The sequence below is a fragment of the Vulpes vulpes genome, chromosome 8 (genome assembly GCF_048418805.1).
Source record: "Vulpes vulpes isolate BD-2025 chromosome 8, VulVul3, whole genome shotgun sequence".
NCBI classification, from domain to species: domain Eukaryota; kingdom Metazoa; phylum Chordata; class Mammalia; order Carnivora; family Canidae; genus Vulpes; species Vulpes vulpes.
In genome coordinates, this window is record NC_132787.1 from 42144145 (window position 1) to 42166909 (window position 22765).

At 39.8% G+C, this 22765-nt stretch overlaps 1 non-coding gene across 1 annotated transcript; it reads right to left on the reverse strand.

The window, feature by feature from the left end:
- Nucleotides 1-19453: 19453 nt before the first annotated feature.
- On the reverse strand, nucleotides 19454-19639 carry LOC112917636 (U2 spliceosomal RNA). The gene has a single exon (XR_003234498.1). It is a non-coding gene; the product is annotated as a U2 spliceosomal RNA (small nuclear RNA).
- Nucleotides 19640-22765: the final 3126 nt, after the last annotated feature.

Consider the following 22765-nt stretch of genomic DNA (forward strand, 5'->3'; position numbering starts at 1 on the left):
TTTAAGATTTAAAAAATTTATTTATGAATGAGAGACACACAGAGAGAGGCAGAGACATAGGCAGAGGGAGAAGCAGGCTCCCTGTGAGGAATCTGATGCAGGACTTAATTCCAGGACCCCAGGATCAGGCTCTGAGCCAAAGGCAGATGCTCAACCACTCAGGCGTCCCCAGAAAAGTCTAGTTTTTTAGAGAAGATTAATTTTCAGAGAGATTTGAAAGGTTTGAACACAGGCTTTGGTAGAAAGGAAAAAGCAAGGTTTAGGGTAATAAGGAAGGCCTAAATAATGGCTTAGGAGTAAGAATATGAAGTATAATGCTGAAGAAAGACTCCTGGACCAAAATATGATCTGGATAAATCATTTCTCTTTTCTGGGTCTCATCATCTTCCAGCTCTATTTTTCAAAGAAGAAAGTTGCACAGGGAAGGAAATGGCAATCAGGTTTGTCTAGCTGAAACAGTCTGAATTGATTATTTTAAAAAATTAAGGTGGTGGGATCCCTGGGTGGCGCAGCGGTTTGGTGCCTGCCTTTGGCCCAGGGCGCGATCCTGGAGACCCAGGATCGAATCCCACGTCGGGCTCTCGGTGCATGGAGCCTGCTTTTCCCTCTGCCTGTGTCTCTGCCTCTCTCTCTCTGTGACTATCATAAATAAAATTTAAAAAAAAATTAAAAAAAAAATTAAGGTGGGTTGGAGTGAGATATCTTGAAACCCATATTAAGGAATTTCCCTGATGTGGAACAGAGCAATGGGTTGTTACCATTAAATTTTCCTTGTTTTTTTCCCATTAAAATTCCTATATGGGTGCCCTCTCTTTCTCATTGTGAATGTTGATCAAGCCATTGAACATTACCAATTGCTCAGGGGAAAGGAATCAAGATGAGGACGAACTCTTATGCATTGGCAACAACAGCAGGTCTACCAAATGACTCCCATAGACCTTAACTACAGAAAGATAATGCCACTGCCAGCAGCCAAAGAAGATGAACTACAATTCTAGGGAAGAAATGAAACAAGCAATTACAAAGAAAAAATTCTTCCAATATGCAGAATTATAATCTCCAAACACAACAATTTGCTAGGCTCTGTTTTGATTTTAATGACTGGATGACTCAAGATGAGGGGCTGGCAGGTGCAGCCACAAGTAGTCCCTCAGCTATATCCAGCAGGAGTTGGAGAGGTGGTTGGCAATGGCCCATACTCACCCGTTTTCCAAAGGAAGTCTTTAGGGGCTCCTACCAGACCAACTGGAAGGAAACCTTAGTGTCTTAGGCTAAAAGAAAGCAGAATGAAAAGTCAGCAGGGGAAGGTAGAGACAGAAGGGGAATAGAAGGATGTAATGAGTCTGAAGGACTTAAGTTTTAACTGTACAGGAATTCAGTTAAATTCTTCTGGGTTCTCTTTGAAGGACTTTAGTGTAAGGACTTTAGTGTGTTTCCCCCCTGTAGCTACACTGAGACAGGGTACCAGCTCTCCTTATGGAAGAAGGAGAGAGAAGAGAGGGAGGAGGCAGGGCAGAGAGATGGAGGATAGAGAATGGTGAAAATGATCACTGAAAAGCTAAAACCCCAAGCTCTATTCTATTCTAAAGAAAGAAAGTTGTCTCTCTGGGATTTTTTTTTCTTTCTTCACCCTTCATGTCTTGTTTAGGAATGAACAATAAAGGGAGCGAAATAGAAGAAGGCTAACATTTACTGAGGGCCTTTTGTGTGCTAGGCACTTTCTCATCTATTACTGTTTCTTTTAATCTCCACATTTTTACAGATGAGGAGACTGGAGGGGCAGAGTATTTAAGTGACTTCAGGTTTCCTGGCAATGAAAGGCAGAAGTGGTATTTGACCCCTATTTTTCTATGAAGCCCTGGCTCTTTCTACGCCAAAGGACAACGAAGGTGTCTATACTGTAGGCCATAGCCACTAGGGGGACCAGATAAATTGCATGACATAGAGCAGCATTCTCAAACTCGAGGGTGCAGCTGAGTTTCCTGGAGGGCCTGTTAAAACCCTGCTTGCTAAACCTCTCCCCCAAAGATTCTGATTCTGCAGATCTGGGTGGGCCCAAGAATTTTCATTTCTAACCAATTCTCAGGAGCTGCTGCTGCCTCTAGGTCATCCAGGGCAATACTTGAGAATCACTGGTTTAAAGCTAATACATGTCCAATAGTGGAAAAGCATCTCCCAGTATGTGTTCTAATGACAGAGGACTTAGGGAATGTGCCAGTGTCATTCTTATAGAAGAAGGCTGATGGAGCCCCTGAGTGTCTCAGTCGGTTAAGCATCTGCCTTTGGCTCAAGTCATGATCTCAGGGTCCTGGGATTGAACCCCACATCAGGCTCTCTGCTCACTGGAGAGTCTGCTTCCCCTCTCCTCTGCCTTGCTTCCCTTGCTTGTATTCTTTCTCTCTCTCTCTCTCTTAAAGAAATAAATAAAATCTTAAAAAAAAAAAAAAAGGAAGGCTGACACATCTCAAAGTGGACTTAGAATAGAGTTCTTCACATTCTGAAAGCTTATAGAACCATGTTTTCTTGATTTCTGATTCCATGGCAAGATTTCACCAACAAAACATTCTCATTCATAATGTGTACAGTTACAGGATTGTGTCCTTGTGAATTTGTCTATCTGCTAAAATTTATTTGTAACCCCTAGATCAAATCTAGTGGTGCTTTCTTTCTTTCTTTTCTTTTCTTTTTTTATTTTATTTTATTTTATTTTATTTTATTTTATTTTATTTTTTTGAGTAGGCTCCACACCCAACATGGGACTTGAATTCATGACCTTGAAATCAAGAGTTACATGCTCTACTGACTGAGTCAGCCCCACATCCCTCTAGTGATGTTTGTTTGTTTGTTTGTTTTTAAGATTTTATTTTGGAGGTACCTGAGTGGTACAGTCAGTTAAGTGTTTGACTCTTGGTTTCGGCTCAGGTCTTATTTTAAGGTTTTGAGATGGAGTGTGGGGTTCCATGATTGGTGAAGAGTCAACTTGAGTTTCTTTTTCCCTCTCCCTTTGCCCCTCCCCATTGCTCTCTCTCTCTCTCTCTCTCTCTCTCTCTGCTTTCTCTCTCTTTCTCTCTTATAAATAAATGAATCTTAAAAGAAAAAAAAAGAAAGATTTTATTTTTGAACAATCCCCACACCCAGTGTGGGGCTCAAACCCACAACCTTGAGCTCAAGAGTCACATGCTTTACTGACAGAGCTAGCCAGGCAGCTCTACAGCAATGATTTGGAGTTCATATGTACACATTTGTAGAGCTGTGGAAATTGTGAGTTGCCCAAAGCACATGCATGTTTGCAGCTGAGGTCAAATGATGTGATGCTCTGCCTTCTTGTGTCAGCTCTTATTTTGTAAACAAATGTCCTACTCAAGGTCCATTTAGTGCCATGTTTTTCACAGTTCTGTACTTTTTCTTGATGACTTTGCTGTTTTAAAAGGCCTCCATGTATAGTGCTAAAGTGCTGTCTAGTGTTCTTATGTGCAAGAAGAATATGACTTGCCTTACAGAGAAAATGTGTTAGATAAACTTTATTCAGGCATGAGTTATAGTGGGCTGTTGGCAGTAAGTTCAATGTTAATGAATCAACAATATGTATTAGATGTCTTTAAACAGAAACACCTATGACTGATCAGTTAGTGCAAATGTTGAAACTAGAGTCTTGTAGGAACTGAACTCTCTATGTCCCCTAGGAGTGATATTTCAGTATTCATTAATTCAGTGTTCACAGCGACTTTATAGAATACAACTACCATGAAAAATGAGAATTGAGTGTATATTATAAGGAATCTGAGGCAGTAAAGTGCAGGAAGTAACCATAAAAATCAAGACAAGAAAAAAAACGGAAAAAAACTTGAAAATTGGCTCAAAGACTATGTAAAGTCTTGGCAAATGCAAATAGGTGTATATAAATTATAGGCAAAATTGTGTTGTTTCTCCAGTTATTTCATATGTGGAATATAGGAAAATATTAGTGATGATAGTTATTGCAACTTCTCAGCCTTCTCCTTCTGTTTCTTTGCAAATAATATATGATGTTTAAAGAGTGAATCTTATGCCCACATCTTCATCAACTCTGCTTTCGAGAACTATCAGAACCTTTATATTCATGCCAGGCTTCTCACATTCAGTACCCAGGCCTGGAGGAGGAAGGGCAGGGGCCTCCCAGCAGCTATTTATCTCACTCTTGTAACCAGAGAACAATGGATCCTGCTGATGGAGGGGTGAGAATAACACTTCCATTGTTGGCAGGGTAGCAAAAGACAGAGCCCTGAACTTGGGCATGAGTTCCTGCTCCTGTCCTTTGGTTCTGGGTTTTCTCAGGTGCTTAGCCACTTTTCAAAGATGTGCTGTTATGCTAGGAAGCCAGGAGAGAAATCTACGGTCCAATACAACACAGAATCATTAATACACATATGAAAAATGCAAATAATTGGCCTAAAATTCAGACCATACTTAACCAAGAGAACTCACTTCTCAGACGTTTGGGTGGGATTAACTCTATGTTATCCCATGGTCCTCTGCATATGTATGGCAGACCTGAAATATTCAGGGAGGAGAGGTCCAAACACATGGATGAGACAGTGACAGGACTGTCACTGAGTCAGAACAATTAAAGATCACTGTCAGTTAAGGATACAAAGTATTCTTTTTTTAATGTTCTAGCTTGAAAAATGTGTGATCTTTATATACATCATCAATCTTCAGTCTGTCACAGAATTAAGACATATTCTGTGTGCTATTGGTAGTTCTATTACACTCCTACTAGGTACAAGTTTTGCTCTGGGATATTTGATGGCACGGTGTGAAAGGGACCAGAGTGCCTATTTCCTCAATATTATGCTCTTGGGTTTATTTTTATTTGATTTTTTTTAAGACTTTAAGTAATCTCTACACCCAACATGGGGCTCAAACCCACAACCCCGAGATCAAGAACCGCACACTCCACCAAACTGAGCCAGCCAGGCACCCCTGTGCTCATGGGTTTAAACTCCGTTTTCTCTTAGTGTACATGTGCTTTGCCTTTAGCCATCCCTGGATAGAATGATATGCTTACACTCATCTTTTGTGTGTTGGTCTTGTCTCTTTTGCTTGACCTGCTTAGGGGCAACATTCACATTCTATTAATAGAGTGTACTGTGTTTGAATTTGAAATAGTCCTACAATAACTGTTCCTAGTAATTGGTCAGGAGGGGGTTGGGGCTCGAAAAGTGGAGGAAGGTAAAACACTGTGGGATGTTTGGAAAGAGGGAGTGGGAATCAGAAGCAATTTTGCTGAAAGTAGGATCCTTTAAATATTCAGTCTTCAGAGAACCAACTCTTTAATCATGTTCTCATATTGTTTACTTTTTGCCCTTTGATTTTAATATTCAATCGTATCTCTGCGTATCTCATTTCTCATCCTCTGGTTCTTCCTTGCTCATTCTTTAAATTCTTTTGACCAGTTCTCTGAATCCCTCAACTTTCCCATTATCCTTGCTGGTTCTAAAACTCCTGCCCTCACTTTCATAAAACTTTGTATATCTATAATAATAGTTAGACAGAGAGTGCTTGTTCTGGGCATGACATTATCCTCAGCACTTTATACACATTAACTCATTTAATTCTTATAATCCCTGTATGAGATAGATTCTAGTAGGAACCTTAGTCCCAAAAACAAACAAACAAACAAACAAACAAACAAACAAAAAACCTTAGTCCCAGGAGAAAACTGAAGCACAGGGAGGTCAAGTAACCTGACCAAGTTCACCCAGCTGGGAAGTATAGGACCAAGGATTCAAACCAGGTATTCTGGCTCTAGAGTCCATGCTCTTCACCAGAACACATAGGGCCTCTTACAGTGAATAATATTACCTTCTACTAGCACTACCACATTCTCACTGATGCTTGGGGCACATGATTTTTATGCTTCTGAAGCTTCCTTCACAGGTTTCCACAAAAACTACTGGGATGAATATGGTGGTATGCCACCCAGACCTGTCTTTAGGGATGGCTCCAGCTATTGGGAATGCAGCTGACAGCTATAGGTTTCAAAGCTTAATCTCAACTGAGAGAGCTTAGCTCAAGGTCATGTTCTTCCCAAGATAGCCCATATCCAATGACCAAGGTGGGTATAAAGATTGCTCTTTTGACCAGTCATGGAATTATTTGATGAGCCATCTTAGTTCTTCACTTCCCCATGGGTTGGGATGAGGCTGTGATCAGGCCTACATGGCAGCTCAGCTTCTCCTTCTACTTTATTTTACTTCCTTCTCCTAAGAAAGGGGGAACTGAAGAAGAACTTCAGTTCTGGATCTCAAAGACGCTCTAATAAACTGAGACTTACTGCAAGCCTCAGGCACACAAAAAAGAATATTAATCTTCACTCTGTAGACTAAGATGAAAGGAAAGAGACATATATATGGAAAATTTAAAAACAAAGAAAATATTGGTGTTAAATTTTAAAGATTCCAGATTTATCATCTTGCATCACTTCTTTTGGGGAGGGGGGAGAGAGCACACATGCACATGAACAGTGGGAGGGTGGGGAAGGGGCAGAGGGAGAGAGAGAGTCCCAAGTAGGCTCCATGCCCAGCTTGGAGCCCAACATGGAGCTTGATCCCACGACCCTGAGATAATGACCTAAGCTGAAATCAAGAGTCGGTTGCTCAACCTACTGAGCTACCCAGACACTCTTCATCTTGCATCACTTTAGTCCAGTTTCTTCTATTTATCATTTCTGGGTGATTTTGTTATACTCTAAAACTTTTATGTAACAAGATCGCAATTCCTCAAAAAATTAAAAACGGAATTACCATATGATCCAGCAGTCCTGCTTCTGGGTATTCATCTAAAAGAAGTAAAAACAGGATCTCAGGAAGGTGTCTATACCCCCATGTTCATAGCAGTATTATTCACAATACCCAAAATTGATGGATGAATAAACAAAATGGAGTATATGCATACAATGGAATATTATTCAGCCTTAGAAAGGAAGGAAATTCTGACTTATGCTACCAAAAAGAATGAACCTTGAAAACATTATGCTAAGCAAAGTAAGCCAATGACAAAAGACAAATATTGTGTGATTCTGCTTGTATGAGGTACCTAGAGGGATGCCTGGGTGGTTCAGTGGGTTAAGCTTCTGCCTCTGGCTCAGGTGATAATCCTGGGGTCCTGAGATGGAGCCCCATGTGAGTCTCCTTGCTCAGCATGGAGTCTGCTTCTCCTCCCTCTAATCTCCCCCTCTCCCCATTCATGCTCTCTCTCAAATAAATAAATAAAATCTTAAAAAAAATACAAGGTACCTAGAGTAGTCAAATTCATAAAGACTGAAAGTAGAATGGTGGCTGCAAGGGGTTGAGGGTGGGGAGGACAAAAGAGGAGTCACTGTCTAATGGGTAGAGTCTCAGTTTTACCAAATGAAATGAGTTCTAGAGATTGCACAGCAATGTGAACATACTCAACACTACTGAATTATACCCTGAAAAAATGACTAAGATGGTAATTTTTTAAAAAGACTGATTTACTTATTTTGGAGAGGTGGGGGGGGGGAAGGGCAGAGGGAGAGAGAAAGAAAGAATCTTAAGCAGACTCTGCACTGAGCCCGGAGTGGACATGGGGTTCCATCTCACAACCCTCAGGTCATGACCTGAGCCAAAACCAAGAGTCAGATGCATAACAGATTGCGCCACCCAGGGACCCTGAAAATAGTAATTTTTATGGTAAATTTTATGTCAGTTAAAGAAAACGTTTATGTGATAAGATGTAAAAATTAAATTTCGGTGAGGGAGCATTTAAGAGAACATTGCTCAAACTTTTCCCAGGTACACAATTCTCTGAACATGGTCATAGATCTGAAATCCTGCCCAGTGTAAGTCTTTGAGGGAGAGAGGTAAATCTTATCCTACAGGATACAAGCAGAGAAAGACAAAGCCTTGAAGAACGAGCAGGAAGTTCTTAGAGGAAATAGTGCCAAATCCAGGAGCAACCGCCACAAGCTTTGACACACAGTGGCTGCGGGGACAGGCACTTCTTGGGTTCCACAAAGGAGATCTGAAGGCAGAATAAAGAAGAGAGTGGAGAGAGTGCATGGGTTCATGGCTCCTAACCACCTGGGGCTGGTTGTATACCACAGCTAAAGGAAACTGCTAGGAAAAACCTTTTGTTGTGAATCTCAGGACAATCACAATAGCAGGTGCTAAACAGGAAGAACCAGAAAAACAGTTCTTGAGTCCCATTCAGCAACTCTGGAGAAAAATGCCTGGAAGGATTCAGCACTGACATTTTAAAAGCCAAGATGGCAGCACAGGACAGATAGGGTATCAGATGGAGGATTCTGGCAGCCTGTGGCAGAAGCTGAAGCGACAGGGTGATTCTGCATCAGTCTTCATGGAATCCTTGGGTGCCAGGTGGCTTTTGAGCCATGGCTTTGGCCTTAGCTCATGACAAGGAAAGAGGAGCCAAACAAATAGGGGAAAGGAAAGCTAAACCTTGTAGGGGTTCTATTTCAGAGTAACTCTAGCCAACTGCCCAGGCTGAAGCTACTTTTCTCAAAGGATTGTCACTACAGGCACTGCCCTTATAGATGCCCTACTTGACACACAGGTGGGAATTACCTGTCCTGCTAAAAATTCACCTTATTTTCATTCCCAGAGACCCCTGAAAATTGTTTTATTAATTTAAGATGGTATAGATTTGCTCTGGATGTTGCTGAAGGAGTTCCTTTGAAGAATTTTTATTTTAAAAAATTTTTTAAAGATTTTATTTATTAATGAGACAGAGAGAGAGAGAGAGAGAGAGAGGCAGAGACACAGGCAGAGGGAGAAGCAGGCTCCATGCAGGGAGCCCAACATGGGACTCGATCCCGGGTCTATAGGATCAGGCCCTGGGCTGAAGGCAGCGCTAAACTGCTGAGCCACCTGGGCTGCTCCTTTGAAGAATTTTTAAGCATTATTTTCTCCCTCCCTCCCCCTGTCCTTTCTCTCCTTCCCTCCTTCCTCCTTTCTCCTTCTCTCCCTTCCTTCCTTCTTTTCTGCCTTCCAGGACTTTTTTTTATTATAGCAAAGGACATGTAATATAAAATTCACCATATTAAGCATCTTAAAGTGGACAATTCAGTGACATTAATTACATTCACAATGTTGTATAACTATTACCAGTATCTATTTCCAAAATGTTTTTGTGACCCCACGAAGAATCTCTATGCCCGTTAAACAACAACTCCACATGTCTCCCTCCTCAGACCTTGGTAATCTATTTTCTGTCTAATCTATTTTCTAATCTATTTTCTGTCTCCATGAATTTGCCTACTGTAGGCACCTCATGTAAGTGCATTTATACAATATCTATCCCTTTGTGTCTGGGTTAGCTCACATAGTATGTCTTTAAGATTCATTATTTTTGTACCAACTTCCTTTTTTTATAAGACTGAATAAATACTATTTCATCAAAAGTATATCATATTTTGTTCTTCCATTCATCTTTTAAACACATGGTTCTTTCTATCTTTTGGCTATTGTGAATAATCCTGCTATAACATAGATGTAAAATATCTATTTGAGTTGCTGCTTTCAATTCTTTGGATGTATTCGCAGAAGTGGAATTGCTGGATCATATGGTAATTCTATATTTAGCTTTTGAGGAACCGCCAAACTGTTTTGTTTCAAAATGTTTTTTCATAATGATTGCACTATTATACATTCACAATCAGCAAAGTATAATGTTTTCAATTTCTCTACATTCTTACTAACTTTTGTTATTTTCAGCTGTTTGGGTTTTATTTAATAGTAGCTTTCCTAATGGGTATGAAGTGGTATCTTAATATGGTTTGTATTTTTCTAATGACTGGTGATATTGATCATTTTTTAATGTGGTTATTGGCTATCTATTTATCTGTCTTAGAGTAATATCTATTCAAGTCTTTTGCCCACTTTTGTATTTGGTAGTGTCTTATTGTTGTTGGAAAGTAGGAGTTCTTTGTATATTCCGGATACTAATCCCTTTTAGATAAATGATTTGCAAATATTTTCTTCCATTCTGTAGGTTGTCTCTTGACTCTCTTGATATTGTTCTTTGAGGCATAGATGTTTTAATTTTGATGCAGTCCAATTTATTTGCTTTTTCTTTTGCTGCCTGTACTTTCAGTTTCAAATGCAAGAAGCCATTGCTAAATCCAATGTCATGAAAATTTCTCTTAAGTTTTTTTCTAAACACTTTATACTTTTACCATTTATATGTAGGTCTTTGACGCTTTTTTTTTTTTTTAAGTTCTTATATATGGTGTAAGGTAAAGGTCCAACTTCATTCTTTTGCTTGTGTATATTTAATTTTCCCAGTACCATTGTTGAAAAGATTGTCCTTCCCCAGTCTTATTTTATGTTTACACATTTTAGGCTCCCTGCATGGTAAGAAAAGTGAGAACTACTTAAATTGCAAGCAATATATAAGTAAAATATATTATATTTAAGTAAATATGGTAATACAATCAGATAACTATGACAGAATTATGTTAATGTTAAAAATCCAAGTTTCACCTCTGTTATAATCCCTACATCTGCAGGCTGGAATAATTCTTCCCCTTATTGATCTTTTAGCCTTCATTTTCTACAATTTTTTTTTTTTGCATGAATTTTTTTTTTTTTTACTGAAATCTATTTGATGTTAACATTGTGTAAATTTGGGGCACCTGGGTGGCTCAGTTGGTTAAGCATCTGCCTTTGGCTCAGATCATGATCCCAGAGTTCTGAGACTGAGCCCTGCACTGAGCTCTCTGCTTGGGAGGGGGAGGCCTGCTTCTCCCTCTCCCTCTGCCTGCTGCTCTGCCTATTGCGCTCTCTCTCTCTGTCAAATAAATAAATAAAATCTTTACAATTTTTGTGTAAATTTAAGGTGTTATAATATTTTTAAGATTAATAATTGGCTCACTTTTTAACCTAGCCCAAATTTTTAAAAAAGTTTTTAATTTTTTTATTTTTAGCATATAAACAACAAAAACTTATTTTTCACAGTGTTGAAGGCTGGAAAATTCAAGATCATGGTGTCAGCATTTTCAGTGTTTGATGAGAGCCCACTTCCTAAACTGCCCCTCATCTCTAGGTAACAGATTGATGCTGGCTGTTCACAGGAAGCAGCAGCTCTTCCCCATAGGGTCTTCTCTACCCAATAGGGCTGCTTGAATGTCCTCACAATATGCTAGCTATCTATCCCTAGAGGGAGTAACCCAAGAAACTAAGAAAGAGGTTCCTACACTTTTTCAGTTACTCATTGTTACTCTCTTAACTTCATGTTAAGAATCCATGTTAAGCTTGATTTTATATGCATTTGAAGTCCTCTAGTACAATGTCATCAAAGGGAGTATATGATTATGGAGACTAAGAACTCTCATGATCTAGTGTCTACAGGATGGGGTCCAGGAAAGTTAATATTATAGTTCAAGTCCAGATCTACAGGCCAGAAAACCAGGGAAACTAATTATGTAAGTCCCATGCAGAAGCAACCAATTTCTCTCTAGCATAATTCTTCTGTTCTAACCCAGAACTCAGAGACCAAGGTGAGGGAATTTCTGCAAAATCCACCCAGCACTCATGCATGCACAACCTAGAAATGCAGGCGAGCCCATGCCCCACAAAGCAAATCTTGACCAATGGAATCAATCCTTCCTGATCTAAGGTGGATAATTCTGAGGCCATTCCATGTAGCTCCTCAAAAAGCCCTAAGAAGATAGAGATGCAATTTCCTATAATGACTATTTTGAGATTACACTTTTGTATTGGTTTTCTCTTCTTTCCTGTTTTACTCTCCCTACCTCTATGGGATTACTGTCCCCCACCTCCAAATACTTTTACTCAAGGCTTGGTCTCAATCCTTGCTTTCCAGGAAGAACACAGGCTAATACAACAACCTCAGTCTTTTGATACATATTGTAATTATTTTTAGCTGAAAATAACAAATGATTTCTTATAACCAGTTTAAAATGAGTAAGAGGAAAGTAGATGTTGGGAGTCAGCAAAGATTTGGCTATGTGATTAAGATAGAAACATTTGGTTTCTGTATTAGGCTAAGCAAAGGCAATAGCCTGAAAATAGCCATTATGGAATCAGCTATTTTGAAGTCACTGTCAGTTGACTGGAAGCTATAATTTGTCCTGTGTGTCATTATAGTGTCTTCTTCACAATGCATTGCTTTATGCAAGGAGAGCTGGTTTGATGACTTCTCCCATAAAACTGTGTCACATTCCTTCCTTTTGCTTTTTTAAACAAAAAGTTTGTTTATTTTTAAAGTGTACAATTCAGTCGTTTTCAGCATACCCACCAAGTTATGCAATCATTACCACTGTCTAACTCCCAAACATTTTTATCCCTCCAAATAGAAGCCCATTAACAGCCATTCCCAGTTCTCCCTCTCCTCCAAGTCCTTGCCAGCCGGGAATCTACTCTCTGGTAGAAAGTAACTGGTCTACTCTAGTCATTTAATATTAATATTAATGGAATCATATAATATGTGACCTTCTCTGTCTGGATTCTTTTACCTACCATAATGTTTTCAAGGTTCATCCATGTTGTACCATGTGTCAATGTTCTTTCTTCTTGACATGGACCAATTCCTTGCTACCAGCTGGGCTGTCCTACAATTCAGTTCAATTCCACCACTAGTTCCTGGAGTTAGCATCAGATCCCACAAAGTTAAGGGATCAATCCCACAAGACTGACCCCACTTCAGACCCCAGCTGCTGAGGGGGTGCCTAGCTTACCCATATTTCTGCCCAGCCAACTACATATTTAGGGGTTTCCATGAACCCACATCTTAGGTTTGATGATTCACTGGAATAACTTCAACTCACAGAACTCAGGAAAGCACTTTACTTATTGTTATCAGTTTATTATAAAGATATAACTCAGGAAGAGCCAAATCGAAGAGATGCATGGGGAAAGTCTGGAGAGGAGGCACAGAACTATCATGCCCTGTCAACGCATGCCACCCTCCCAGCACTTTGATGTGTTCACTAACCTGGAAGCCCTCTGAGCCCTGCTGTTTAGGGGATTTTTATGGAGGTTTCATTCCTAATTGATTAGATCATTAGCTATTGGTGATTGAACTCAATCTTCTGTCTCTCTTTCTTCCTTGGATGTTGGGAGTAGGACCAAAACTTCCAACTCTAATCATGGCTGATCTTGCTTGCAACCAACTCCCATTGTGAAGCTTTTGGGCCCACCAAGAGTCACTCCACTAGTGTGAACTCAGGTATGAAAAACAAAAGACCTTCTTATCACCCCTCACACAGGAGATTCCAATGGCATTATGGAGCTATGTGCCAGGAAACAGGAACAAAGACCAAATATATATTTCTTTTTGTACCATAATACTTTATTTCCTTTTATGGCTGAATAATAGCCCAGTTTATGGATACACAACATTTGTTTATCTAGTCCTCTGTGGGTGGACATTTGGGTTGTTTCCACCTCTGGCTATTATGAATAGTACCACGGTGAACATTCACTTACAATCTTTGTGTGGACATATGTTTTCTTTCCTCTTGGGTAAATACCTAGAAATTGAGTTGCTGAATCAAATGGTAACTCCATATTTAACTTTTAGAGGAACTGTCAAACTCCAGTACTCTTTTCCAAACACTCATATTTTTTTTAAACTTTCTTTTCTTGTCTTCTTAAAGATTTACTTATTTATCTGAGAGAGAAAGAGAGAGGGGGAGCACACACAGAGGGAGAGGGAGAAGTAGACTCTTTGCAGAGCAGGGAGCCTGATGCAGGGCTCTATTTTTTTTAAATTTTTGATGTACACTATTTAGGTTTTATCTCCCCATTAACTTTAGAAACTCCTTAAAGGAAGGACTAATGTTTTCTACCGTCTGCCACAATATTGATCCTAATGCTCTGCACTTAGTAGGAACTCAGTAAGTATTTGTGTATGATCACTTAATTAAGACAATATGGCCTTTATCATGGGAGTCAGTAGCTGACTGTATCTTATTGTATCTGGTTATACTATATAGTTATACAATATGTATGGTTATACGATATAGTATCTTATTGTCAGCTGGTTGTTGGAGATAGATGTAGATAGATCTATATAAATGTAGATGGCTTTCTTTACTTTCTACTCTGGAGAAATTCAGGCAATTGTTGTTGTGTGTAAGGAGTGGGGTTAGAAAGAATGGCTTACCCAAAACTTCTGGTCAAGTGTTTATACAGATTCCCAGAGAATGTTTATCAGTTCTGATTCAAAGTAATGTATCCAATTGAAGCCATACTTATGGACTGGAAGTAATCTGGAAATATTTTCCTTATGCTAATCAACTCATCTCAACTCTCTCTTCATGACTATAGGGCCTTACTCCAGAGGTTAGTCAGGACTCTTTCAGTTGTGAATGATAGGAAATCAACTTAAAGCAACTCATGCAAAAAAAAAAAAAAAGAAAGAAAAGAAGAGGAAAGGGAAGGAAATGAAAGGAAAAAGGAGGAAAAATTTATTGGCTGTGAGTTTAGTTCCTAAGCTTTGGGTAAGGATGGGTCCATGGTCATAACATTGTTTGCTAATGCTCACTGTCTTCCTGAGTCTGTTGGCTCTGTTTTATCTGTTTTGACTTTATTTTTAGAAAGACTCTTTCTATCTGGCATGTCCCCTAGCAGCTTCCCTTGCTTCTCACTATTTCTTTGACATAAATACAAGAAAGTAAGGCAGGAGCTTGGACAAATTCAATTCACCATCCTACTGGTGACAAAGGAACATAACATCAGGCTGAATTATTTTCTTATTTGGATAGAAACTCTGGAGATACTCTCAGAGTCTAGATATCCACCTATCATAATAGTGTCCACTACTTCTCCCCACCACCATCTCCTCCAGAAGTGTTTGGTGTACCAACTTGTACCTCATGTTCAGAGAGCAAGTACTGAATCCTGTGCTTGTAAAGAAACAGATGCTGATACCAGCTATAGGATGATTGGAAAATAAAGTGTCTCAGCCCCCATTCTTTAAAACTTCTTGCCATGCCTTTCCATTTCTGCTTGCACCTTTGATTTGGTCTTGTCAACCCCAATGGAAAGGGGCCTGGTAGCACTGAACAGCTATTCGTGGGAGAGGACCTCAAGTGACAGGTGAGGTTAAACCCAATGGTGCTCAGGGCATTGGTTAGGGCACACAACCTGAGCTCTTCCCTCAGTTGACCCTAACATTCCTACATCTTTTCCAATTCTGAGAAATGATCTCTATAATGATAATAAAAACTAGGATGTCCTCACATGCCCAGCTCACCTCAAGGGTGAGATTTCGAAGTTCTCTGTGCCCTCAGCCTTTAGTCCCTCTGTAGTTACTGCTCCATCAGTCCCTAAAACTTTCTGAGCCAGAAATAGGAAGAAAACATGGGGAGGACTGGAGGCTGACTCACCTCACACTGTTGTGTTCCAGCAAGAAGTCCAAGGAGTCCAAATATTCTATTTAAACCAAGCCAACAGGGGATACCTGGGTGGCTCAGCGGTTTCGCGCCTGCCTTTGGCCCAGGGCGCAATCCTGGAGTCCCGGGATCAAGTCCCGCGTCGAGCTCCTGGCATGGATCCTGCTTCTCCCTCTCCTCTGCCTGTGTCTCTGCCTCTCTCTCTCTCTATGTCTATCATAAATAAATAAAAATAAGTTTTCAAAAAAAATTTTCTTTAAAAAAAATAAATAAACCAAGCCAACATTACAAAAATATATTTGTCAAGGTAGAAGGAGATATGAGTTTTAAGTTTGTTACCATAAATTATAAAATTTATTTATTTATTTATTAAAGATTTTGTTTATTCATGAGAGACACAGAGAGAGAGGCAGAGACATAGGCAGAGGGAGAAGCAGGCTGCCACGGGGAGCCTGATGTGGGACTTGACCCCAGGACCCTGGGATCACGACCTGCGCCAAAGGTAGTTGCTCAACCACTGAGCTATCCTAGTGCCCCATAAATTATAAATTTTAAATATTAAGTCTATAGTTTGTTTCCTTGCCTGTATTTGTGCCTTGGGCCCAGCAAATGTCAGAGACAGACCAACCTCTCTTTTTCTGTTTTCTCACTAACTTAGCTGCTCACTAACTGCTATCGTGAGCACCTTCATAAGACAGAAATTAAAGCCCTGACTTTGCTCAGCCAAGTCTTATATTTGTATCTACTTGTGCCTTCAGAGGACAATCATTGATAGATCTAAACCCCACCAAGTAGAGAGAGTTTCAGAAAGAGGATGCTGTGATCAATATATTTAAATCTTATTTGGAAAATGTTGTTGGTGTGAAATGGAAGAAAAGAATTCTATCAGTATTGGTTAAGGATAGAAAGTCTCAGCTGCAGCTGCAAGAAACCAAGGAACAATAAGTAGTGGAATACAAAACAAGTATGACAGCTCACCTAACAGAAAAAGTCACTTTATTGGAGGAACTTACAGAACTTTGCATTCAGTTTCATACCACCTACCTAAGAGGTAAGATTTATTTTGGTTACTTGAAGATGAGGAAACCAAGGCACAAGTAAGTCAAGTACTTATGGTATGTGAATTATTATTATTTTTAAAGATTTTATTTATTTATTCATGAGACACGCAGAGAGAAAGAGAGGCAGAGACACAGGCAGAGGGAGAAACCAGCTCCACGCAGGGAGCCCGACGTGGGACTTGATCCCAGGTCTCCAGTATCACGCCCTCGGCTGAAGGCAGCGCTAAACCGCTGAGCCACCCAGGCTGCCCTGGTATGTGAATTACATCTCAATTTAAAAAAAAAAAAAAAAGTCAAATATCACCATTTGACCAGAAGCAGTTACATAATTTTTAGGGCCCAGTACAAAAGAAAAATGTGGGACTCTGTTCAAATATTATGAGGAATTTCAAGATGGTGACAGTAGAACACCAGCGCAAGCACAAGGTCCTTTTAATTATGTGGCTCAATGTGATACCGTGAAGCCAGCCACACACATGGTATAGGTGAAGCCAGACACAGATCTCAGATTCATGTTTCCAAATCGGGTATGTGATCAGTGATTCTCAAACTGGGAAACAAGTTCCTGGGGTTCCTCTGATAAGCCCTGTCTCCTCTTTGATTCCTTATCTCTCTCTGGGTGATTTCCTTCTCTCTGATCTTTTCAGAGTCACACTCCTTTAAAGAGAATGTCTTCACACACTGCTGCTTTACCTTCCATTTACTACCTTGCTTCCTTTCCCACCTGCTATGGACAACCAGATTTGGTCGGGCTTTTTCATAGTATATGGCTTCCTTGTTGCTTGAATCCATGAGTATTGCTCAGTACTTATCTCTCTGACCTCTCTGCAGCATTTGTCATAGCTGGGAACTCTTCTTTCTCCAAGCTCATGTCTTAGTTTAATGACACCATCATCTCCTTGTATTGCTCTCAGGTCTCTGTTCTTGCTCTCCTTTGCAGACTCCTAGTCTGCTAGTCACACCCCAACAGTTACTATGGCATATAAGCTAACTAACATACACAGGACTCAATCTTTGGGCCCTCTTATCTTCTCTGTCTACACTATCTTCCTAACCCTACAAACCATGTAGGTGCTGAGCACTCAGAATTTTCTCTTTAGTCTAGGCCAAACCTCTCCTTTGAGCTCCAGTCCCAGATCACTCTCTGTCATAGTGTGGCTTGTCCACTGGAATGACTCAGGCCGCTCAAACTTAATATGTCCAAAACTGGGCTTGACATTCCTTTACCACCCCAAAGCCAGTCCTTCCCTAGCTTTACTCATCTCAGTATCTAGAACCATCATGTAAGCTCTTGCTCAGTTCAGAAATGTGGAAATCATCCTCAATTTATCAGTAAATTTTATAGAAACTCTCACCAAAAATCCTATCTCAGATGTATTTGCTACTAACTATTTCTCACGATAACACATTAACTCAACTAGTCCGTCAGTTCTAAATTCATTCCAATAGTCTCAGCCCTGGGTCTTCTCACTTCTTCTGTTGCTCTCCCTCCAATCCATTTTTCATATATAGCCAGAGCAACACTGTCCCATAGAAATATAACATGACCACATACGTAATTTAAAATTTTCTAGTAGCCACATTAAACTAAAAAGAAACAGGTGAAAATAATTTTGATAATATGCTTTATTAACCAAACATATTCAAATATGTCAACATGTAATCGATATAAAGATTAGTGAGATATTTTACATTTTAATATAATTTTATTTTTTAATGTTTTATTTATTTATTATTTTTTTTTAAGATTTTATTCATTTATTCATGAGCAACACAGAGAGAGAGACAGAGAGAGAGAGGCAGAGACACAGGCAGAGGGAGAAGCAGGCTCCATGCAGGGAGCCCGACGTGGGACTCCATCTCGGGTCTCCAGGATCACGCCCCGGGCTGCAGGCGGCGCCAAACCGCTGCGCCACCGGGGCTGCCCTACATTTTAATATAATTTTAAATGAAACATTTTAAATACACAAAATAATGTATATTCTACACTTATAGTGCATCTCAATTCTGACTTGCCATAATTCAAGCACTTAACAGCCACGTGTGGCTAGTGACTATCACACTTCAAAGAGGCAGAGTGATCTTTTTAAAAGTAAGTTGGGTTAAAGATTTTATTTATTTATTTATTTATTTATTTATTTGATACACAGAGAGCACAGGCAGGCAGAGCAGCAGGCAGAAGGAGAGGGAAAAGCAGACTCCCCGCTGAGCAGGGAGCCCAATGTGGAGCTGGATCCCAGGACCCAGGACCTGCGCTGAAGGGAGATGCTTAACCGACTGAGCCGTGCCCCAAAAGCAAGTTGGGTTAAGTAATCACCTGCTCAGTAACTCCTCAATGGTTTCATAGGACACTTGGAATAAAACCTAAGCTCCTCACCATGATCTCTCCATATATTTTCAACATCTGCAACATCCTTGGGCTCTGTTTCTGTTCATTTTGCTTCAGCCACCTTGGTCTCCTTTCAGTTTTGAGAATGCACCAACTCTCCATCTCCATATACGTCTTGGCTGGCTCCTCCTTACCCTTAAATGACAGCTAAAATAGTATTTCCTCAGAGAAGCCTGCCCTACCTGTCTCTAAAAAGGTCCATCTAGTTATCATTTATCTACAGTACTCTGCTTGTTACCCTCAGTGTGCTTTCTTCAGCTTGTGATTATATATTTACTAATCAGTTTATTGTCTATCTTCTGTTAGACTGTAAATTTTATGAAGGAAAGAATTATCTCCAGTACTATATACCAATTCTGGCTCTAGCTGGCAATCAATAAATATTTGTTGAATAAATGAAGGTCTGCACCCTCCCGTGCACCCTCATTAAGGGAACTAAGAAACAAATTGATTTCAGTAGTGCTGTGTATCAAATGACAATAAATGCATGATAAATAAATACATTATGGTTAGAAGAGATTCTTTCCCATTAACCAAAGAAAGTTTCAAATGTAGGCAAAATTAGATTCAGTTTGTTATCTTACTTTTTTAAAAATGTTAAGCAACCTTTATTTCCCTTGAGGGGGGTGCACCGTTCCTAGAAGTACTGCAATACCAGGTCGATGCGCAGAGGGAGCAAGCTTCTACTCCATCTCCTAATTCCAAAAATCCATTTAGTATATTGTCCTCAGATAGAGAATGTATCAGATATTAAACTGATAAGAACAGATACTACACTTAATCTTAGCCAAAAGGCCAAAAAGTGATATATCTTTCTTAAGAGATCTTGATTATTTATTCTGCCAATAAAGCAATTAACCTGAGAAAAAAAGTTCTAAGGATTGTGGTGCATCTGGGAAACTCTACATCTTAATATAATAACTCTGTGAAAGTTAAAACTCTTGCTCTAGGAGAGAGAACCAGACACCCCAAAACCTCTGTGGCTTTGAGGAAAGGTAGCTAGAAGATGGATGAATGCCCTGATCCCAACCTAGAGTGATGATCCACTTGTTCATTCATTCGGCAAATGTTTATGAATAGCAGGCATTATTCTAGGCTCTGGAGATAAAATAAAACAAACAGGCAAAAATTCCTGTCCTCATAGAGCTTATATTCTAGTAAGGGAAGATAGATGGTAAGAAACTAATTTTATAATATGTTAATAGTGATAAGCTCTAGGAAGAAAAATTAAGCCAGGATGAGGGGTAGAGAGTACAGGCTTACAATTTTAGCTAGGGTGACCAGACAAGGCCTCACTGATATGGTGACATTTGCATAAAGCACTGAGGGAGGTGAGGGAGTAACCCAGGTAGCTGGCTGAGGTAAGAAAGTTCCAGCATTAAAGGGATGGCAAGGAGGCCAGTAGGGCTGGAGTAGAGTGAATGGTAGAGAGAAAAGTTGGAGATGAGATCACAGATATTGGGAATCAGTGGATAGATCAGGGAAAGCCCGAAGTAGGCCATTATAAAGACTTGGTATTTACTCTGGGTGAGGTGCAAAGTCAGTGGAGGCTGAGAGCAGAAGAATGATGTGAGGGGTGCCTGGGTGGCACAGGGGTTAAGTGTCTGCCTTCAGGTCATGATCCTGGGGAACCAACCAGGATTGATCCCCAAAGCTGGCTCCCTGCTCAGCAGGGGGTCTGCTTCTCTCTCTCTCTCTCTCTTTCCCTCTCCCTCTGTCCCTCTTTCCCCCACCCCATGTTCTTGCTCTCAAATAAATAAAATCTTAAAAAAAAAAAAAAGACTGACACGATTCTTACACTTTAGAATGGCTTCTCTCACATGTGTGCTGAAATGAGTGAATGCATGAACGAAAGAAAATGGAGCAAGAAAGAAAATAGAACTAGTAGGCCTTCACTTAACCTGAAATCCAAGAAACAATGCTAGAAACAATCTCTTAAAAAGAAGTGTAACAACACCTGATCACTTTTTCACCACATTAAAGGCATAACGACGCACTTGAGGTGCTTGATCCCTAGCTACAGGTCTCTCCTTGGGCTTGCCTATCTTCTGGAGGGGTGAGGAAGACACTTGAGGTCGGGAGAGAAAAGCAGCTGGATGCTGGTGAGGCTGGAGCAGGACCTGAAGCAGCCCCTTTGTCTCTGGAAACCTGACCCCATTCAGTTTGGTCAGACAATGACGGCCTTGGCTGGGGAATGTTAGGGAAGCCTGCCAAGTTTACAGGCTGCCTCTCTCAGTCTACACAACCTTTGAGAGAGTAGCATATCTTTTGAATTTGAAGAAATGAGATGAAGCAGAAGGGAGAACCAACATTTCTCATTAGTATAATAAGCAGATAATGTCAAAATATGTCGCTGAATCTATTCTGTTCCCACTGTGAGAAAGTAAAACATCCACAAACAGAAAAGAAGATACAATTGTGGGGTTTAGAATTTAAGGAGCTCCAAAATGGCTTATCTAGATAAATTTATCTCTACTAATCATTGTTTACCCTTTTTGCATTCTTTTATTTTTAATTTATTTTAGAATGGAAATGAATTTTTTCTGTTTATAAAAAGTAATACATGTATGTGGTCAAAAATTTAAGCAGTACAAAAAAGTATACAATGCTAAGAAATAAGAAATAATATAGACATGTAAAGTCTCAATAATATGAACATGTAAGGTCTTTCCTAAATTCATCTACCTATTTGACCCTATCACAATAAAAATGCTGTCAGATTTTATTTTATTTTTTACAAGGTAAAGCAATGCTAAAGTAAATGCTGAAAGCAAAAATAGTATGCAAAAATAGTGGTGAAAATTCTGAAAGAGAAAAATTACAGGGTAAAATTAGCCCTAGAAAATTAAAATATATTATAAAATCACTCATTAGAAGTTTGGTAGTGGCACAGGAATAGAAAGATTGGTGGTATAAAATAGTATCCAGGGGTGCTTAGGGGGCTCAGTCAGTTAAGTGTCTGCCTTCGGCTCAGATCATGATCTTGGGGGTCCTGGGATTGAGCCCCACGTCAGGCTTCCTGCTCAGTAGGGCCTGTCTCTCTGCATCTCCTCCAGCTTGTGCTGTCTCTGGCTCACACTGGCTTGCTCTCTCTCAAATCTTTAAAAAAAAAATAGTATCCAGAAATAGACCTAAGTATACACGGAAATTGACTGTAAGATAAAGGAAGAATTTCAAAATTTGCATGGAAAAGATGACTAATAAATAAAGTTGGAACACTTAGCTTACTATCTAGAAAATAAAATCGGATCCTATTTTTGGAGGTAGGGTTTTTAAAGAGGTAATTAAGTTAAAATAAGTTCATTGCGGTGGGCCTAATGCAATCTGACTGGTGTCCATAGAAGAAAAGGAGGTTAGGACACAGAGACAAGAAAGGTCATGTGAAGACACAGGGAGGTGGCGACCAAGGTGGTGACAAGCCAAGGAGAGAGGCCTCAGAAGAAACCAGCCCTGCCGACACCTTAATCTTAGATTTCTGGGCTCCAGACCTGGGAGGAAAGAAATTTTTGTTGTTTAAGCCACACAGTCTGGTATTTTGTTATGCCTAGTCAATTAATACAGGTACTAAAATCTTTCTCATCAAGATATGAAATTCAGAAGCCATAAAAGAAACGATGAGTAAGTTGGACTACATCACTATTTAAAATTTCTGTACAGAAATAAAAACAACAATTGGGACGCCTGGGTGGCTCAATGGTTGAATGTCTGCCTTCAGCTCAGGTGTGATCCTGGGGTTCCAGGATCGAGTTCCCCATCTGGCTCCCTGTGAAGAGTCTGCTTCTCCCTCTGCCTGTCTCTGCCTTCTCTCTGTGTCTCTCATGAATAAGCAAATAAAATCTTAAAAAAAAAAAATTAAAAAGCCCCCTCCCCAAATTAAAAACACAACAAGCTGGGGGAAAAAATATAATACCCAGAACAGCTAATCTCCTTGAT